Source organism: Triplophysa dalaica, chromosome 3, assembly GCF_015846415.1.
Source record: "Triplophysa dalaica isolate WHDGS20190420 chromosome 3, ASM1584641v1, whole genome shotgun sequence".
Lineage (NCBI taxonomy): Eukaryota > Metazoa > Chordata > Actinopteri > Cypriniformes > Nemacheilidae > Triplophysa > Triplophysa dalaica.
In genome coordinates, this window is record NC_079544.1 from 2,033,130 (window position 1) to 2,047,770 (window position 14,641).

Consider the following 14,641-nt stretch of genomic DNA (forward strand, 5'->3'; position numbering starts at 1 on the left):
GGGAACCAACTTGAGAGGTGTTTAGCGCCCCCTACTGTAACGGAGTGTGAAGAAAATTGACTTTATAATTCCCATCTGCTTTCAACTGTACAATGTCATCAGATTTTCTGATAAAATATCACTTTAATTAGTCTGATGTGATTGTCAAGAAATTACTGTAGTAAAAATGTAGTTAATTTGTACAATGTCTCTGGTTAATGTAAGAAAGTTTGAGAGTAGAGCTAGTGCTAGGAATATATGTAAACTGAAGGGTGTTGTTAAGCACTTTGAAGCCTAAAACTATCGTATAAAATATACTAGTTCTAGAATATAAAATAACAATGAAGACAAATTTATATTTTTTTTTTCTAAATTGCTGCCGTCACATCACACATTTATGTTCAATCCTTGTTGCTACTGTTTATAGTTGATTTACTATTTTGTTTTCATTCAACGATTTATAATTTCCACAAGGGATTTGCTTATGTATGTTACTGAATATCCATCTGTTATATACCCATACATCTGTTTACATCTTGTCGCCTAAATGGTGTACAGATTTATTTTTCAGGAAAGCTACATCATAGTGGTAAATTACTGAAATAACATTGCTGATGAAATAATAAATATAAAACTCCATATGTTACTCTGAGTGTTGGATTGAGGTCTTCGCTTAGTCTGACAACTGTTGTGTGTCAGTACACAACTTGATCCGCTTAGTGGGGAGTTATTTCACACATGTGTGACTTGTCTCCAGGAACCCCACTCTTCACAATATGAATACTTGAAAGGTTTTTCTCCAGTTTGTACTATCCAGCGCTCTTTCACTGACTCTAATAGGCATACATCACTCAAAGAAGACACATATTTCTCTATTTCCATATTCAAACAATATAAAAAAGTTAATCAAGCCTTTTATTTAAAAAAGCCTTAACATCTGCATAATTTCCCCATTAAAAAATGTAAAATATGCATTCTGACAAAGACAGAGAACATTCACTTTAACAATATTTGCTAACATTGTCTGAGGACTGATTCAGGGGCTCCACTTGTAGACTCTTAAAAACTGGACTTAGTATGTCTCCAACCTTTAACCAGATTTGTGATATTTTATGAAGCATAACATTTTTATCTACATTTAGCATTGGAATTATTGATCATCATTTAAACATTTGTGACCCTGTGAAAACCCAGACTAAAGTATCATAATCGGATGAATTATTAGATAATCAAAGATTCATTTCAAGCATTAATTTGACTAAGATTTCAATCTTTAAAATGGTATTATTCAGTCAATATTGAAGATACTGTGTTTATATTTTCACAGGATACTCTGTCGGATGATTTTATGCAGAAAACAGTAAAAATACTTTAGCTGGGCTTTCACAAGCATGGTCACATTGAACAACAAAGATAGAAGTAGTTCTGGTATGAATGGCATGGAAAGGCTTATTTTGTAAGTAACTTTCTTTTCGGATCATGATATGGAATTCCAATACTGCCAAAATTTAAAATAAAATAATTAAAAAAGTATTAAGATATGTAAAAAAACGAAAATAAATAAATACATACAGAAATTAATAAATAAATGAAAAGTTTCATATCAATATTCAATTATTTAAACATGTATTTATTTGTACATTTATTATATCTTTGATGCATTTATGTTAATATATATGTATTCCAGTCTTTTGACATTTACTTATTTCTACATTTCTGAGTCTATATGGTAATGAGGGGGCGTGTCTTGTTTGCGACATAGCAAACTAAGGCCAGAGTAACATCTTGTGCTTTGACGAAATGACATGCAGAGATGATTGTAAAATAGTATATTACAGCATTTTATATAGTAATACTGTAATGGTGCAGTTGAATATTTCCATTAGCAGATGGTTAAGGTCATGTTGTTCTTCAGTATCGTATAAGATATTAATATTAACAAGATTTGCCACTGCCATTACAATAAACTGGGGGGAATGCAACGCTCAATGGGGCCACTCAAGCGAAGGAAGTCCCGCCTCCCAGTGAAACGAGACAATCGTCAATCAGAATTGACTGACCATATTCTGAGGCGGGGCTCTGTTGAGGCGCTTGCCAGCCTGTGCGAATGCACAGTAGATGAAGCCATCTCGAAAATTTAGCTCATCAAACCCAAGTTATGGTACAGTTCATGTCAGGTTTAGTTATTGATTGATGGCGTTTAATTGTGATTTTTGCCAGCGAATAATAAAATATCTGCCTTCCCCCTTGCAAGCACTGTTGACTTGCTATTAACTGCCCAGAGCCGTTAAAAACATGGCCGCCAAGTGGCACGGCGTCCGTAAACAGACTTTGGTATCATATCTCTGGCTAAAACTAGTTAAAGTACCATCGAAGTAAAAAATGACAATTCTTTTTTTTCCTGAAATATTGCAGCGTTTATAGTAAATAGCTTATAATTTTTTATTTTTATTCATGTACCATCGTAGCATTCGTTGACTCCTCCCCTTCCACTGTCAGTCTGCTGCCAATTTCCACTTTCAATAACAATGCATCAGCTGCTTTTACACAGTGAAAAGAAAAAGGTCTTTGCCTCCTCCGCCAAGTTTTGACAATGTTTATTTTCTTTCAGCAAACATTCTCATACGCTAAAAGTTCTTAAGGCATTTACACGATCTTCATGAATGTTTTTCATTCATCATGCCTGCTTTCTTTTTCGATCAGACGACTTTTTCGTACAACATGTGTATGTAGCTCTCGAGTGTGAATTCTCATGTGGATCCTAAAATGACTTTGGTTTGCGAAACGTTTCCCACATTGAACACATGGTATGGACTTCAGATGATACTTTTTCCTAAAACTCTTTTCACATTAAACACATGTGTGCTCGACAGTGTGAATTCTCATGTGTACGATAAGCGCACTACTCCTTCGAAAGCTCTTTCCACACTAACACGTGTGCGGGCACTCTCCAGTGTGAATTTTAATGTGATCGTTCAGCATATTGCTCCGTCTAAAAGTCTTTCCACATTCAACACACGCGTACGGCCGCTCTCCAGAGTGAATTCTTATGTGTTCACTGAGCGCACCACTCTGTCTGAAACTCTTTCCACACTGAGGACATGGGAACGGGCGCTCTCCGGTGTGAACTCTCATGTGGTTTTTAAGTGCATCACTTTGTAAAAAACTCTTTCCACACTGAGGACACGGAAATGGGCGCTTTCCTGACTGAATTTTCATGTGGACATGAAGCGGTCCACTCTGCTTAAAGCTCTTTCCACACTGAACACACGTGTACGGCCGCTCTTCAGAGTGAATTTTCCTGTGGTTTTTAAGCATCCTACTCAGTTTAAAACTCTTTCCACACTGAAGACACGGGTACGGGCGCTCTTCGGAGTGAATTTTCACGTGGACATGAAGCGGTCCCCTCTGTTTGAAGCTCTTTCCACACTGAACACACGTGTACGGGCGTTCTTCAGAGTGAATTTTCACGTGGTCATTAAGCAGACTTCTCTGTTTGAATCTCTTTCCACACTGAAGACATGGGTGTAGGTGTCCTCCTTTGATGTGAGTTCTTATGTGACGCGCGAGATGTCCTTTGTACAAGAAATGTGCAGCTCAAAGTCTGTTTTCAAAGCAAAGCCCTCTTCACACTGAGGGCATGTGAACGTCTTTTCTCCATTATGGATTCTTACATGCAAATCAAAGTCACTTTTCAATGCAAAAACATCTTCACAATGAGGGCAAGTAAACGATGTTCTTGCTTTCGTCCTTTGCTCTGTCTTTGTCATCTGTGAGCAATCGGATGATATTTCTTCCATTTTGAAATTATGATCTTTCTGATACTGATGTGTCTCCTCCAGTCCCTTCAGTTCATCACTTTCATCTTTCAGCCCCACCGGGTCTAAAATGAAACAAGAAAACGTGTAAGTTTATGTGATATTTTATGCACTACAAAGATCTTTTCAGCTATTCTCTAACCATTAAATAAAAAATACACAATTTTACACAAATGGTAAATGTATAGTTAGGTCCATAAATATTTGGACAGAAGCAAAATTTTTGTAAATGTATCCGAGTAACAGTTTTACTATGGATTTTCCCTTACAGAAAAGACACATGTGAAAACGTTTGTTTTGTAACATTTTTATGTGAAAACCATGTGAATTCCCATGTGAAAACTGTGGGATGACATGCCCGACATGTCTCCACATGTTACCTCATGTTACACAAGACATCCCATGGGTTTTTACATGTTATCCTACGTGTTTCACTTAGGGATTTTGCATGGGATTCACACAAAAATGTTCCAAAAACAAACAATTCACGTGTGTTTTTTGCGCATGTTAAACACATGTTGAAATTCATGTGTCTTTTCTGTAAGGGTTGTCTTAAAGTGCACACTCTCAGCTTTATTTAGAGTGTATTCACACATCCAGATTAGCTGAAGTCTTTAGGAATTACAGCTCTTTAATATGAAGATCCCCCCGTTTTCAAGGGACCAAAAGTAATTGGACAGTTGAATCAAAAGCTGTTTTATTCACAGGTATGGGCTTTTCCTAAATGAAACGCATTGAAAGTCTGGAGTTTATTCTACGTGTGGTGTTTGCATTCAGAAGCTGTTGCCGTGAACCCACATCTTGAGGTTCAGGGAGATCTCCATGGAAGTGAAACAGACCATAGTTGGATTTCAAAAACACAACAAAACCATCAGAAAGAACATTAGGGGCCCTTTTGTACACCCGGCGCAAGGCCCAGGCTCATTTTCCCGTCATGCGCAGCATTGTTTAAATAACAGATGCATTTGCGCTTATTTGTGCGCCCATGGGCTTGTTGGTCTAAAAAAGAGGTGTGCTCAGGCGCATTGTTGGCGTTTTGCTATTTCGAGGAACTGAATAAAGACTGCGTCATAGACCACCTTAAACCTGACTGGCCACTGAACATGTAATTTGAGCTAAACATCACTTGTTGAACTCCTAAATTTAATATGTGTATTTAGTCAGTGTTTTTATAATGTAACATACTTTAGAATTGTTCAGCCAAATGGAGTACCTGCTGGGCCACAGGACTGAAAGTCGGAGGAGACAGAGGATCTAATGGCCATGCGCAAACCTTGCATTCGTACCTTTTTTTATAAAATGAGCCTTTTATCAAAACACTAACAGCGTTTCCCTAGTTGTGGAAACGTTTCGGCTCTCGACCCATTTGTAAATTCTTTAACTGCTGCCTGTTACAAGTAAACTATTTTTAGAATGTAAACCTTTTTTTTGCGTATTTGTAAACGATTACTTTTAAAATACTTGCATATTTTGGAAATTACAGTGATCATGTATCCATACTTTCAGCAATTAAAACCCTTATAATTTTAAATATTACTTAATGACGGGGGGGGGGGACACTTTTAATGAGAACCAAAGCTTTAATGAGAAATAAAAACATTTCTATTAATAATAAACAAATAAATTTTAAACTGGTCCTCTTCTTCCTCCTCGGGTTCGCAGGCGGGAAGCACCACGGCTGGACAGGCGACGGGAGGGTCCTGGAGTAGAAAAGCGGAGCGTGGACATGGATCGGGTGGACAGAGAAGATCTGGGGGATGGAGGAGTTTCTGCAGGAGATGTTGCAGGTGTAACTGCATCATCGAGCCTTTCCATACTGTCTGCGATGCGTCCGAGGGGCAGCAGCAACATCTCCAAGCGGCTCAAGCGGGTGTTCACGCGACGTAAACTGTGATGTAGTCTACCCAGTTCCCTCTCCAGCATATTGAAGCCGGCCTGCTGGAGTGTCAGGAATGGGTGGTCTTCGTGGCTGACATTCTCACATTGTGCCCTGGGTCGCCTCGCCCCTTCCCTAAACCTAGATGTTTGTTCCACAGTTTCTTCTCCATCCGAAACTACACCCTCATCCTGCCTACTGGGTCCAGCCACACAATCTTCCGCCAGTGGAGCTGCGTGAAATTTCATGTGCATATATTTGATGTCTTATATACGTATAAGACATATACGTATATAAGGACATCTGACAAATTGGTTTGTCCGTCAAGAACCAGGAAAAAAAAATCGACTGAAAAACTGAAAGACTGAAAAAAAAGACTGTGAAATCACCTTTACCATAATGTAAGTACATTAAAAACCTTAGTCTTTAACTTACCAGTTAAGTTGAGCTTGCTCATATTTTTTTCTTTTGCACAGTGAGATGGAGTATGCCTTGGGACAACGAATTTGACACCGGAGCGAGAGGGTATACTGGCCCAGACAGACCTATCTCTCCCTCAGTGAGGAGGAATGGATAAGAAAGCTACGCCTGACCCGACAGGCTGTGACAGACATCATAGGGATGCACAATGTCCCTATGCCTTCCCCGTGGCAGTAAAGGTTACAGCGGCATTGCATTTCTATGCATCTGGGTCGTTCCAGCACCCCCTTAGCTCCATTGGAGGCATTTCACAATCTGCCATAAGTTCGGCAATACATGCAGTTACATCAGGTCTATTCCGACACGCTGGGGAATACATCAAATTACCCGTCACACCTGACAACCAGGAAAGAGCGAAGCAGACATTTTGTGCGATGTATGGGTTCCCTGGTGTCCTTCGTATCATAGACTGCACCCATGTGCAGCTACGTGCCCCATCAGAAAACGCACTTGTATACATCAACCGCAAGGGAACCTATTCGATCAACGTACAAGTCATTTGCGATGCTTATAGTAAAATCACCCACGTCTTTGCGAATTATCCTGGCTCGAGCCACGACTCATTCATACTGGCAAACTCTACCATTCCTGCCATCTTTGAGGGGAATCCCCCGTTGGATGGGTGGCTGTTAGGGGACAACGGGTATCCGTTAAAGACATGGCTGATGACACCATATTTGATGCCAGCAACAATTTGTGAAATGCAGTTTAATAGAAAACACACACAAACACGCTGTGTAATTGAACGAACGTTCGGCATACTGAAAATGCGCTTCAGGTGTTTGGATAAAGAGGCACTTTACAGTACAGTCCTCAAAAGGTCGCAGCATTCTTTGTGGCGTGTTGTGTTTTACACAACATTTCCATAAATCAAGGTTGTGTTGTTGACATAGATGAGGAAATATTAGAGGACTTAAGGAGACGTGATGGTGAACTGCATGTGCCGATGCCACTTAACCCAAATGCCCCAGCAGCAGCACGGGAGAGGAGAGCTTATTTGACAGAAGAACTGCTGCATCGTTTATAGTGAGGTAAGCAAATTTATCTCGGTCTAATGTTATACTACATTGCTAAAATATAACCATAATCGTGATTCAGAGAGAACGAGTCCAAAACATTCAAAAGTATTTATTTGTGAAATTTATTTGTATTTTGTCAAAAAGAAAAATCAATAGCAAACAGTAATTGATAAAAAAAAAATACAAATGGAAAATGAGGTTAAAAATATTTAAACAGAAAAAGTTCATTTCTTTTTCCCTCCTCTGGTAGTTTTGCAACGCGCGCCACGGCGGGATTGGACACCTGAGGGTCCGGGAATGGCATTGCGCGATGTGCGCCTGGTGGAACGGGTGGATGGAGATGGAGTGGGGGAAGGAGGAAGAGGCACAACAGGAGGTGGTAGTGCGCTTGAAGGGCCACGCTCCATGGCTGCAGCAATCCTCTCCAGGCTTGAGGAGATGCGCCCGAGAGGCCGCAGCAACATCGCCATCCTGTCAAGACGGCATCCTGTCTCAGATGGCCCATGCGCACGGCTCACTAGGCCAGGGTCTTCCTGCGAAGCTGTTACATTGTTTTTCTTTATTGTGTGGCTGCGTTAAATGTTTTTCATGTAAATAACGATTAAAACATTTTCATAAGAAACCTTGTATATGAATTTGTGTACCTTGGGGTTGGACTGCTTTCAGCGGTGAGGGTGGACGCAGCGATGTCCTCTGCTGGCGTCAGGTCCTGAGTAGAGGCAGATCCACCTCCCGTTACACGGCGTGCCCGATTGATGCTGGCAAGCTCGGACTTTCCCCGTCTTCTGATGTCATTGTAGCTGGCATCGTCCTGGGGATAGTGATGAAGCTGATGAAACAATTTTGGCTATTTCCTCCCACGCCTGTTTAACCGACGCTATTTTGGGTGGGTTTCTCCCATCCCCATACAACACAACTTCTCTGTCTTTCACTGCTCTTACAAGAACATCAGTCTCCTCGGCTGTGAACCGCTCCTGGCGTGCGCCTGGTAAATACGCCATAATAATAGCAATCCATAATGGAACTTGCGCACCTGCTTTTAAAGGGAATGTTGGGTGACGCTCTGATTGGTTTATTTCACGTTATGCCCAAACCACATCTATGAATAATGAAGCTACTTCAAACCAACCCATTTTAGATTTGCGCAAGGCGCAAGAGCCATTTATCCTACGGGAAAATAGCAACAGTGCCGAGACCCGCCCACAAAGTTACTTGCGCTTTGACACTTGCGTTTCAGATCGTTAAAATAGGGCCCCTTGTGTCATTCCAAACCTGTTTGACTTTCTTCTCACAAAAGAAGATATTTTGAAAAAACGTTTGTCCCCATTTTTTTGTCATTGGTATTGTATCCATACAATATAATTATATGACTACCAACGGTTTTCAGTGTTTTGCATAAGAAAGTAATGTTGGGTGGACTTGATTTTCTTAGTTGAGTAAACTCAGACATGTAGGCTCCTAATATTCATTCGAAAATTGGATTCATTTAACATTGTGTGTGTGTTAAAATACATGTGACTTCATTGAGAAAACAGAGTTATGAAAACCTCAGGTCCCAAAGTTGAGTAAACTTTGTGACACTGTCACAGCAAAGCCTGCAGGATAGTTAGGGAGAAGCAGTTTGTTACAGCTTAAAAATCAACTGAAACTTGTAAGTATAATTGATTAATAGTGTCTTATTTAGTCTAACGCAGTTTCGTTTCCATTGTGTGCGTCCGCTGAGTCATGTGCTGTTAGTTTGCCTTTTTTTCACATGTTATTGGGAGATATTGGAAGGAGTGTCCTGCTGAATTCAATTGCGTGATTTAATTGGATATATACGTGCGATTAACCACAGCGTGCAGCCCTCATCGCTTGAAGACCGAAGAGAGTAAAGACCATCGACTCTGTGCAAATCCATCTAACAAGGACACCGACAAGGCACTTGAGTATTAATATTTTGCACTTCGACTATTGCACTTTATTTATTATCTTTATTCTCTTTTCTTTATTTGTCTTGTACATTTCTTCATTTTTCAATATGTGTTTTCAAATCCCTACTGTCATTACAACTCGTAAATCACTGGTAACATGTAGAAGGCCACGCATGGCTAATGCTAACAATCTGCGCACTCTTTCAGAATCCAAAACTACCTCTATTACATTTCCCATTGGTTTATGGAACTGGCAATCTGCTGTAAACAAGGCAGATTTCATCACAGCAATTGCCAAACATTCTGGTCTTTCTCTTTTAGCACTTACTGAAACCTGGATCAAACCAGAGGACAATGCCACACCGGCTGCCCTCTCCAATAATTACACTTTCTCCCACAGCCCACGCATATCAGGGAGGGGTGGAGGAACCGGTCTACTTTTTCCTAACGACTGGAAATTCAAACACCCGGTACCCTCATACAACAACATCGCCTTTGAGTCTCATGCTGTCACTGTCATCAGCCCTGTTAAACACATGCTGTAGTTTGTTAATATATATGTATGTGCATGCTTCTGTTTGCGCACGGCTTTAAACAAATCTGAATATGGTCGGGAAATGTTAAAAGACTGTCAGTTCAGATGCCTTTCTCCACTCACGTGCCTGCGCAGTAGTCAGTCAGTGTGTATTGAGGATGATGGAGCACACATGGCACATCGCAGACAGGCACAGCACAGTCAGAGAACCAAAGATGTGAAGCCACCCTATTCCAGTTGTTTTTGTCTTGGTGTGCAGTAAGTAATGATAAAACATTAAGCCATCACATGATTTACAGCTAACTATCCAAAAGATAAAAGCATCTGTATGTGAGTTTATGAGCAAGTTGTCTTGCTGTAACTCATGAGCTGCCAAGTAATAAATTAGCTCAAGTTTAGCTTACGCAGCTTTACTCAAATCTGGCTTGTGTGATCCACTTTCCTGACAAACAACATAACTCTAACAAAACTGCTAAACTCTAAAAAAGCGCTGCGCAGATTCATTGTGACAAGCAGGGGCGTAGCAAGCTTTTCAAAAGTGCGGGGGATGGATGTGTCTGTTTGTTAACAATGAAAACGTTGAATGTAATGACAGAACGGTACAAAAGGTATAACATACAAGATATAAAAAGCTTCCCGTTTAAATGTGTGATACTAGTAAAGTATAAAAACACATTTGGAACACACAGAAAATAAGTCAAAACTCTGTAGTGAAAATACACAACAGTAGACTTGCTAATGAATCATAAATACTTTAATTATCCCAGGGGAGAAAGACAGTGGAAAGCTTGATAGTGACATTGGTCTGACAGGACTGTGACCGCTAAAGTTTGCTTACTTGCACCTTGAAAATAGATATTAAAAAAACGCCCACAAAAAGCGTTTTCTTTGGTGGTATAAATAATGTAACAATTTTCTGATTTTAAACATTAAAATAATATACACTCTTCGTTCATAGTTCTTCAACAGGTACAATCAAATATAATAGGTAAGTATCCACAAAAGTATTCAGCTAAACAAAAAAAGCAATGTTCAAAATATCAAAATCAATAAACCCATAAATAAACTGCTTGACAAGGACAATTTGTCCCTCCTCCTCGTCAATTCCCTGCCTTCTTCATCACAGTTACTTTATACATTGCATGCCACATAAATAACTGAATTTAGCTATTTCTGAACAATATCCCAATTTGCAATTAGCATTAGTCTAAAACCTAAATATAATTCAGAAATCACTCGACATATCAACAAACATAAACAGAACATCTCCCCAAACACATATCAAGGTTATTTAAAAACCTCAAAAGCATAAACACTCATTCAAAGTCGCTGGAAAAGGAAGACGTAAATAACCATAACCGTTCCCGCCTCCTCAGCACGAGCTAACCGATAAATCTAACACACCAAGAGAGGCGGGACTTAAGGCAGAACAGCCAATCATCATCCGGTCACACTCAAAGTCGGTGTTCTGAGTGGGAGGGGAGAGGAGGCAGCCGCATCGAGCGCAGACTAGGGATGGGCGATACCAATTATTTTCTTTTCGATCCGATACCAAGTACTTGAAAGCCAAGTATCGTCGATATCGATACCGATACCAATACTCCAACGTAATATTTTTATGTGAGTGATATGAATATTAAATAAACTGCAATGGACATGATTCTTTTTTTTTACATTTATTAAGAATAATGAACATTATTAATGGAATAAGCAAAGATAACACTGTAGGCTATATATCAAAAAAATGTTACACTTCTCACAAACATTTTTATTCCCTTTATAGGTTTTGGAGAATAAACAACTTATCCTTATCCAGCATAAGGAATAAACCTCCTTATCCTGTTTTTCTTTGACCGATCAAAATCTCTTGCTTTTGAAAAAATAAACAAAACATACCTAACAAATAATAAATGATAAAATAACTTATAAAAGTCAATGGTCTGGAATGCGCTGAAAATCAAACCAGGGATGTCTGAGAGGCTACAAACACTTCAAATTATTTAAATGTCAAATCAGCTGAACTTCAGGTTGAATCTTACATTTAAGTCGCAATCTTCATTGCATACTGATATACAAGCTTGTGTAAACCATGAAAACTGGTTTATAAGTTTTTGTAAAGGAACAAGAGAATATTCACATTCTTCCCCTTTAGCCTGTTTCTTCTTTGACTGATCAACTCCCCTGCCTTTGAGAAAATTCTCTCAGACGGAACAGATGATGTAGTGATCCCAAGATATTTTTTTGCTAGTTTGCTGAGAGTTGGGAAGGTTTGCACATGATTTCTAAACCAAACTAGTGGGTCTTCGTTTCAGGGAACTACTTTCTCCTCAGCATAGCGACGCATTTCAACTATAGCATCACTGCTTTCCGATTGTTGTTGTTGTGCTGATATAACCTGGACGTTAAAATCCACCCATATGCCTCCTTTAGACGTAGCTGATGCAGTACTTCGGGTCATTGGAGGAGTCACTGATGAGGCACAGCTTGCTGTAGGTACTGACAAAGACCTTGGGACAGATGTTGAGGTAGATTCTAGTGGAGCAGCAGCTGACTCATACGTGGCCAAATAGACATCCTGCATTTCAGATAGGAGTCGCTTTTTCACTGTTTCTACCTGATCTATGTCACGAAATGTCAGGTGCTTAAACCTCATGTCAAGAAAGGTGCTGGCAGCGAGGCTGTGTATGGTTTCAACCCCACAGAATCTTCGCTGACATTGCTGTGCTAGTTCTCTGGCAAAAGAGCAACCTTGACGCTCACTCGCAGCAGTTGCTCTAAGAAGCAGTGATAATAGGGGAATGACCTTTGAGATAGAAATGTGCTTCTCTGCTGATACTTCACGTGTTGCCTCCTCAAAAGGTTTCAAGACCTCAATGGTGAGGTTAATAACTGCCCGCTCTTCATTTGAGAGCACAGGTCACTCTTCCCGAGTAGACAGAGGGCTGTTGTAACTGGATCCATTTGTTCATGTAGCCTCTCCAACATGTAGAAAGCTGAATTCGACCTGGTTTCAACTGAAATAATGAGTTTATGTTCTGTCACCTTCAGCTGCTTTTGGGTATGTTTAAGCTTCTCTGTGGATTTTGTGCTGTGGTGGAAAAATGATACAATACTTCTGAATTTTTCCAGCAAGTGAAAGATCTCAGGAGATCCTTTAATTGCATCTTTGACCAACAAGTTTAATGTATGGGCAAAACATGGGTAATGCTTCCACCCAGCCTTGTGAACTGCAGAAACCATATTCGCACCGTTGTCTGTGACAACTGCAAGCACCTTTTGAGTTATGCCCCATTCTTCAGCTATTCTTTTCAGCTCTGCATTAATATTGTCAGCTGTATGCTGAGCACTCAAATTGTCGGTTTCTAACACAAATTCCTGCATTTGCCAATTGTGAATAAAATGACACGACACAGTAAGATATGCCTCTGTGGACCTTGAGGTCCACATATCCGTCGTGAGTATCACATGGTTTACATTTCGTAATGTTGCCATTACTTTGGCTTTACAGTCTTCATACATGTTGTTTATTGTATCCCCCATCAGCTTTTTCCGGCTTGGGATTTGGTAGCGTGGATCAAGAGTCTTGACAAATAAATCCTCTGTCTTCTACCACTGAGATTGGCTGGAGGTCCCTCACGATCATCTCTCCTATGCTTCTTGTAATTGCCGATGCTCTCTGACAGTCATCTATGAAGTATAAAATATATAAATATAAGTTCTTAAAGCTATGTTACAGGCAGTAAGAATTTATATTTAATTTCTCCCAGCTATTACTTGATACTTAAACGTAATTTATTTAATAAACAAGTTTTAAATTATATAAATAATACATAAATTATTTAATTAAGAATATCCACCAGATACTGGCTAACAGAAATAGGTATAGGCCAAAACAAGTTTTTATAAAAATCCTAGTTTAAACTAAAATGTCTAGTCTTTCTTAAATACTCATATGCAGTGTAATATTCTGCTCCCCTTGAATTAGGCTACTGCAATATATTCATATCTGAAATAATATGTGTTGTATAAATTATATAAATAAATGTGACTCGACTTTTTGTATTCAAATAACCTTATCACCACTTGCACTTGGTTGGTACCTGGATAATGTCTGCTTTTCTGAAAGGATTCTGCTAAATAACTCTGCCTCAAGCCAGAAGATGAGGGTCTTGTCTCTGTTACCTCCTCTGCTCGCCTCAGCTGTACTTCGTCATGCTCTTTGGGGTGTTTTACTTTGAGATGCTTTATCACATTTGTGGTATTACCACAGTGGTCTATTGTTTTATGACAAATGTCACATGAAGCTTCATCGCCCCTGATTGTAGATGCCTATGTATAAATGTATAGGATAATGCAATGTAAGCTGCTTTGGATAAAACCGTCTGCCAAATGCGTAAATGTCACTTAACTCTATGTAATCATTTCAGTCCATCCCTTGATCAATTTAGTGAGCGTGTACAGTTTGTGCAGATTCCTTGCGTTAAAGTTAACTTTTTTAAAAATCAATTGCGGTCCTAGACAGTGACATTACATGTTAAATTTGAACAATTTTTTCGAGTCATTCTCAAGAAGCCAGAAAAAAAAGTGCTAACTAGCATTAGTCAGGGCTCTAGAGTGCGACTAATTTGGTCGCACATGCGACCTTATTTTTCAATGGTGCGACTTAAAATTATCAGAGGTCGCACCGGTGCGACCAGCCGTTCGAGGGGAAAAAAAGTCTCCGCAACCCTGAAAGTCTTCCTGTGATTCAACAACAGACACACATTAGACCCATATCGTGGTCTAAACCAATCAATGATAGTGAAGGGCAGACCCCCCTCTGATTGGCTGTGGTCCAGATATTCCTGCACGTGAGTGTACCAGAGGTCACGTTAACTGAAAATTCTCTGTCATTGACGGATTTTTCACCCGTGACGGAAACATCTGATGGCCGTCCGTCATTTCACCTGTTATTGTAACTGACTAGACATACGCGTCGGATGTCGCGCTGGGACGCGGGAAAGACAGTTGACTTATCAAAG

At 39.8% G+C, this 14,641-nt stretch overlaps 1 long non-coding RNA gene across 1 annotated transcript; it reads right to left on the bottom strand.

Moving 5' to 3' along the window:
- Positions 1 to 7,266: 7,266 nt before the first annotated feature.
- LOC130417524 (uncharacterized) lies at positions 7,267 to 14,216 on the bottom strand. Its single transcript, XR_008906188.1, has 2 exons — positions 7,817 to 14,216; positions 7,267 to 7,713 (listed from the first exon to the last, which is right to left on the bottom strand). It is a non-coding gene; the product is annotated as an uncharacterized LOC130417524 (long non-coding RNA).
- Positions 14,217 to 14,641: the final 425 nt, after the last annotated feature.